The 7,250-nt window shown below is 32.9% G+C and overlaps 1 non-coding gene across 1 annotated transcript; it reads right to left on the bottom strand.

The window, feature by feature from the left end:
* Positions 1–6,034: 6,034 nt before the first annotated feature.
* Positions 6,035–6,128, bottom strand: TRNAY-GUA (transfer RNA tyrosine (anticodon GUA)). The gene is made up of 2 exons: positions 6,092–6,128; positions 6,035–6,070 (listed from the first exon to the last, which is right to left on the bottom strand). It is a non-coding gene; the product is annotated as a tRNA-Tyr (tRNA).
* Between the last annotated feature and the right edge of the window lie 1,122 nt (positions 6,129–7,250).

The raw sequence follows: 7,250 nt of genomic DNA, 5'->3' as shown, positions 1-7,250 counted from the left end.
TGAATGATCTAGTATAACGATAACGAAGATTATGTTAAATCCTTACAGTTAATTCCTGGATGCAGGTGATTGATAGGCATAGAGGTACGATGGAGGCGCATAAGGTGGGAAAGTGGCAGCCCAACTGCGTCAGGTGTAAGTGTCATGGGCTGGAAAGCTAGCCTCATACAAATCCATTAATGGTAGCATTAACACTCCCTTCCTTGCTTTTGGTTATTGGCGCGATGGCACTCAGTTTAATCCTCATTGTTGTTGTTCCAACGCATGCATTCGGTTCCATCAAGGTTGCAGTCCTGGGTGACTCTCCGAGCGATAGCTCGTCCACCTGCTTCCTGTCAGCTCTGGTGCATGCTGAGAGTTCTTCCCTGTTGGTCTGTCTCTGCTGGGCTATATGCGCCTTCACCATCTCCAGCCTCCATTCAGCTCCGGTTCCTGATGCTCACCGCTTTTCTCGGGCTCAGTCTTCGGCTCTCTCGGTGCACACGCCCCTCAGTCGTTTCTCCGCCCTCCCTCCTCCGTTTATCAGTCCTCATCCCATAAAAATGCCAAGAGAAAGGCTGAGAATGGTAAGCAGGCGTGGCGGTTCATGTGGTCGAGCCACCCACCAGCACTCCTCCACCACTCTGGACCCCTCTGAGGATGCGTCGGTCTTTCCAGCCACCAGAAGTGGCAGGGGCAGGGGAAGGGGGCAAGCTAGAGGCGGAGCCTGTATGCATCACGCGCATCCCACAGCCCGCTTCCACATTCCTTGTTCTCTGGAAAATTCCTCCTTCATCGTCTTTGTGACAATCGAAAGGTGTGAGAATACCATGGGTTCGGGAGTAGTTCAACATGGGGTTACTGCGGAACAGAGGTTGGCAAGTCAAATTTCCACCCCGCGCCATGTCACCGGAGGCATGCCTACTATGCACTCTGAAGCCAATGTTGGCCCAAGCGAACCTATGAGAGGAGAGCCTTCAAGCTCTGCGGTCCATTCTTCTGACTCCATGGACTCAGGTCAATTTGGGTGCCGAATTTTGGAGGAACAACCGTCAACCTCAGATGAAGATTGAACCAGTCAGCGCCTCTGGTTTTTTGGTTCTGCCTCCGAAGACGAAGCTCACCTCCTTTTCGATTCACAATGTTCATGCCTGTTTCAGGCTTTTGTCTATGATACAGGTCGGGGTCTGTTTATGTAAAAATCGGTTCTTGAAACAACAGTGTTTAACTCAGTCCGGTATAGTTGTATGGGTTAGTTTTTCGAGTCTTTCTGGAATGTTCAATGTTCCTTGAAACTAATTTCTCTGATGTAAGTCATTTTGCCGGTTCCACAGTCAGGATGCCAAGTTTTTTTTGCTCTATGCCAACTTCATGGCATGAATTCTCGAGGCAGTGGCCTTGCTATAACTTTTTTGTATGAATATAGGAGTAGACTAATTGAGAAAAAAAAAATCCTTACATTTAATAATATCCATAGATCTATTATTACTTATTCCTTTTAAATAACCTTACTATTAGATTTATATTAATTAATTACACTAGACATTAATAATAAATTTAATACTATGACATTATTATAATGATAGTATAATATTTATTATTAGTTATTATTAAATCCTTCCGATTACTAGCAATTAGTGTCCCTAGAGATATTATTTCAAGCCTAATATTATTATTAACTCAAATATGATTATCTTTTCACTTAAATAACTTATGATAAATATTAAAATAATATTTTAGCATAATAATATTATTGAATAATCAAATCTAGTCGTTCTTGGTCAATTTTAGACATTTATCAAGTTTGACAAAATATAGTCGTTTTTTCAATATAGCTGTTTTTGAGTCAAACTTAGCCATTGGATGATCTACTCTCCCTATTTAATATGCAACCATGATCTGGTTCTTCAACTTGTCCTAACAATGAACCACACTCGTTGGTTCGAAATGTGTCGAAAAATATTCTATCATATGATTTACGCCGAAAAACTTTTCTCAATCTTTTTTATAATTTTCTCTATAATTACTTAATATAATTTGTTATTTTTTAATAATGTATTAATTTTTTTTTTTTCTGATAGTTTGATTGGTTCACATCTTATTTTTCCTTCATTACATTTGTACAATAAAAATGATATATCATAAACCTCTCACACCCAACATATTGGGTTTGGATCATAAGATCTCAGTGTCCATGTGCTCGAAGCCACATGGCAACCCAGTACAAATTTCAGTGTATGCAAGTGTGTTAGTGTTTGGCGTCGTTTTGATTCACACACTTTAACTCCCACTTGTGTTACTCATAATTAATTGGTATACGGGGAATACATTTATTATGAGTTGACAATTGTTTAAGAAATTCTTTGGTCACAATTTAATATAGTTTTTACATAGATTTCCATGATTATTTGGCCAATCCCTCAACATCATTTCATTCAAATTAAATTTAAATTTCCCATGTGTATCAAAATGATGAATATAATTTAAATTTTATTAATGGAAAACCGTGTTTAGAAAGTAGATATGTGTTTCAAGAATCTACCTAGATTTTATTTTAAAGGATTTAAATAAAATTAAAATTTTATATTAAAACAAAAATGGGTTTCAAGTTAACTAGAAATTAAAAAGGAAGCAATATTTTTCCACTTGGATAGGGTGTATATGTGCAACCACACCACTTGTTTAAAAATAATATAATCAAAAACAAAATTTAATATGGTGTATATGTGCAACACACCACTTGTTTAAAAATCATATAATCAAAAACAAAATTTAATTATAAAATTAAAAATTTAATATAATGTTTAATGATAAATTTATAATTCATTTATCTAAGTCAAACACGTTGGAAAAATGGGAAGAGAGCTTATATTTACAATAAAATAAATTGTTAATTAAATAATATTATTACTACTCCACTCGTTAATTTTAAATATTTATGAGAAGGTTGTAGAATATATCACCTTTCTTATACACCAATATTTTTATCTTTATTATGCATAATTGCAAACTCAATAAAATTAAAAACTTAAAATTAAATATAGACTCCAATAACCATATATACTTAATAATCAAGGAAGAGTCAGTATGCTCAAGATAGATAGTACAAAGGTGGCTCTTACTGGAAAAAACTTGAAGCTGGGTAGTGACATTATCATGAAACCCTCCTAGCCACCTCAGATACACTCAATTGACAATGACAAAACTCACCTATTAGTAATTTTGTTGCACTTTCTAAGTAAATAAATAGTTTTGTTACACTTTTTGAGTGAGTATATAAATTTAGTTTGACAAATTAGTTTAATACTTGAATTTATATTTTATACAAGGAGTTTGATAAATTAATTTAATGGTTGTTTAATCAATTTAATGATCGGTTTTAAATTTCATATAAAAAAATTGAGATATTTATAAATTAATTTTCACTCATTTTGAGAATTATTACAATTATATAAATTTTGACCTAGAAAAAATTAACAAGTTATGTTACACATATATGTGTTAAAATGTATATATCTTAACATAAACAACATTAATTAATCATATTCCTAAATTTTGTTGATGACATTCAACAATGTAATACTTTATTAATTTTCTTATTTTTGTGATGAAATCTTTATGCCTTTATTGTTTTTTACTTTAATTTAGATATATTTAAACTAAGCGGCATGTACTACCTACTATGTAGCACTTGTTCAATATTAAACTTAGCTAAATTCAACATTTAACCTAACTAAATTGTAGAATGTTTTTTTTTTTTGATAAATTAATATTTTTTTATATTAATTTTTAAAATAAAATTACATTAATATACATAAAAATTAATTATATTATTCTATGATAATGATGATGATCCACTAAGACCAATATGGTCTATCAAGCCTTAAGAAAGTACGCAATTAATTAATACTTTTTAATGTTATATTTCTATGATCAAAACGAAGGGAGAGAAGCCTTCCTAGATCACTATAATTTTGTTGACTTAACAAGTTCAGAAGGTTGGTATTGTGGCAAAGGTTTTGGAAATGAGAATGGATGTGAGTTAGAGCCAGACGATCCAAGAGAAAGTGTTTTTCATCTTCAACCCTCTTAGTATCGAAAATGTGACAAACTCTTTCGTCCCAAGGTGTTTTTAGAATTAACCAACACCCAATTTCACTTCAAAGCTCATGAGAATTAGTTCTTATAATTGTAATATTCATTTTCTTCTTAACACTGGTCAAGACAAAAAGATAATTCTGATTAGCAAGATTGAGGTTGATCACCTCCTTATAATACCTTAGCTTCATTTTTCCCTCTAACTCCTTATCATCCCACAACTTATCCTTAAATTTGGAAGTAATAATATTTTTAATATTATCCTTATTCTCCAAGATGATCTCCTCCTTTACCCTGCAATGGTCAAGCCAAGACTGGGCATCCTTATGTTGCCTCGCTTAAGTCAGAGCTGGGGGTTTTGGCTAGAGTTGGAAGCAATTTTGAGGAACCTATTGACTTCCATGTTGTAAAACTTCTTCTTATACATTATATACCTAAACATAGCCATACTTTCAATGGGGGGAAGACTAGCTTCAATCAAGAGGATAGGGTAGCAAGTATTTCCTTTAATCTTGAGGTTGTAGGTTATAAATTGCTTTTGGATCAATTCAATATTCCTCCACGATTCTCTAGATATACTGTAACCCCAAACCTCACATCCATATAAAATAACATGGGTGATGAGAGTCTCAAAGAGGAACTTTTTTTTAACTCCATACCCAAAGATCGATTGACTTACAATTGTTTTCAAGCTCATAATAAACTTTCTAGCCTCCTATTATCCTTTTCTCCATGCTATAATGCTAGTTGAGTTGATGATGAATGTCAATACCTAAATATTTGTATGAAGAAATCTTCTCCAAGTAATTGTTATCATAAATGAAATTATCATAGTTGATCTTTTTGGATTTAATTATCATGACTTTAATCTTGCTGGTATTAACAATCATACCCATTTTGGCGCAGTAATCATGAAACATTCTAAGCTACTTTTCGAGATCATCATGACTTTTGGCTAGAAGAAAGATATTGTCATCATAAAGGATAAGAGTAATGATCATACTAGCGAGCTTGGGGCCATCACATCTTGCAACTTCCAAACACTCTTCTAGCTTATCAATGTAAATGCCAAAAACTGTAGAGGATAGGGGACACCCTTGTTTAACTCTAATATTGTATTTAATTTCATAAGACCAATCCTCGATGGTCTTAAGCTTGGAAATAACATTCTCGTACAACCTAGTCACAACAACCCTCAACTTTAGAGGAACCATTATCTCTTCAAGTCTCTGCCATAACTTATCCCGAAGAACTATGTTGAAAGTTTTCATAAAGTAAACAAAACAACATAAGAGATCGGTTTTATTATTGCGACATTCCTCGGTAATGATCCTAAGAGTAACAAGATGTCCAATAGTTGAGTGATGTCTCCTAAAACCAACTTACTCTTTATTTCTGGTACCATGCCTTTCAAACCAACTTACCCTTTAACTCTGATACCATGCCTTTCAAACCAAATTACCCTTTAACTCTGATACCATGCCTTTCAAACCAACTTGCCCTTTAACTCTGATACCATGCCTTTCAAACCAACTTGCCCTTTAACTCTCGTACAATGCCTTTCAAACTAGAAGCTAATTTTCTTTTCCAAAATGAACCCATATAGTTTAACTAAAAAAAACTAATAAAATTCAACATTTAACCTAAATTGTAGAATTTTTTTTTCCTTAAACTAATAAATTTTTATGTTAAAATTTAACCTAAATTGTAAAATAATTTTTTCCCCTAAACTGATAATTTTTTATATTAAAATTTTAGAAACCTATATTAATAAACCTGCAAAAACTAACTAAATTGTAGAATGTGTTTTTCATAAATTATGAAACATTTGCTAACACATGATTGCGAAACTTCGATGAAACAAAAATCCGCTCTTCCAGATTCGAAGCATCGATCTTTTTTCAATAAATTAATACACTTTCTAATACATGATTGTGAAATTTCGATGAAACAAAATTCCGACTTGCCGGATTCGAACCAGCGACCTAAGGATTCCAGTTAAGGTTTTATCCCACTACAGTCCTCCGCTCTACCAACTGAGCTAAAGTCGGAAGACGGCAATCATTTGTTCGAAAATATTTAAGTATTAATTGGAATAGTGTATTTCGCATAACAATTTGTGTCGAATATGACTTCAGGATATTTTTATATGACGTGACTTCTGCGTTGTATGATATACTTTTGTCATATAATATTTTTGAAAGAAGAAAATATTTCCCTCTCAACTTTATACGGTTTTGGAAAAACATGACATGTCATACTTGGAGAAAAAATATATAAATAAAGCATAAATCCAAGGGTTTGTTTTACTAGAATATTAATGTCTTTGGGTATCTTGCTATTATTTTAGTAAATGCTGGAGTAAGGTTAGAAGTTAGGTAAATTGGTTTATGATGATGGGTTTATTAGGATGTTATTCATTTACATGGTAAGGATCTCTTGGATTTTTTTTATGAAGAATTTTTTTGTCAAAAAAGATTTAAAAAGATATAAGAAATTAGTGTAAAATTAAATGAGAAGAGAAAGTATAAGGTGTTGAGGGACTTATTGTGGGATTGCTAAAGGCTCAAGAGTAAGAACTTAAAAGTTCACACAAATAAAAAGTTCAAAACTATAGAGGAACTTTTAAGGAAAAGGAATTAATAGATTAGATCCAACGAAATGAAAATATATATTGAATTCAAGAAAAATCAAACCCCTATAAAATGAAACTTGTGATACAAAGTTGGAGGGACATGTTGCAATTTAATGGGATTTTGTGTTTTGAGCAACATGGATTCAAAGGTATGGAGAAAATCAAAATTCAAAGCAAGATAATGTTGTGTTAAGAGATTTTTTCCTAAATATTAAGAACAAACAATGTGTTAGGGTCCCACCTTAACCCCCCTAGTTAAGGGAGTAGGTTGTCACTTAATGTATATTGAACAACTTTATTAAATGAGATCCACTAGGTAGTCAAAGTGTGTAATCAATAATGTATGGAGGCTTCATTAAATAAGGCCACTAAGGTAGTTGATGTAGCTTCATTATTAAGGCCGAGTAGGTGGTTAGGGTTTTGGATATATATAAACAATTTATAGTGATAGAACTTATGTAATTAGATGATAAGTGATTAGTATTGCATTGGAGCTCTATTCAATCAAAGGTTCCCCCTTGAAGAGCCGTGTGAACAT

The sequence above is a fragment of the Pinus tabuliformis genome, chromosome 5_2 (assembly GCF_031772625.1).
Source record: "Pinus tabuliformis cultivar Carrire ecotype Pingquan chromosome 5_2, CPIR1, whole genome shotgun sequence".
Lineage (NCBI taxonomy): Eukaryota > Viridiplantae > Streptophyta > Pinopsida > Pinales > Pinaceae > Pinus > Pinus tabuliformis.
This window is presented reverse-complemented; position numbering and strand designations above follow the sequence as displayed.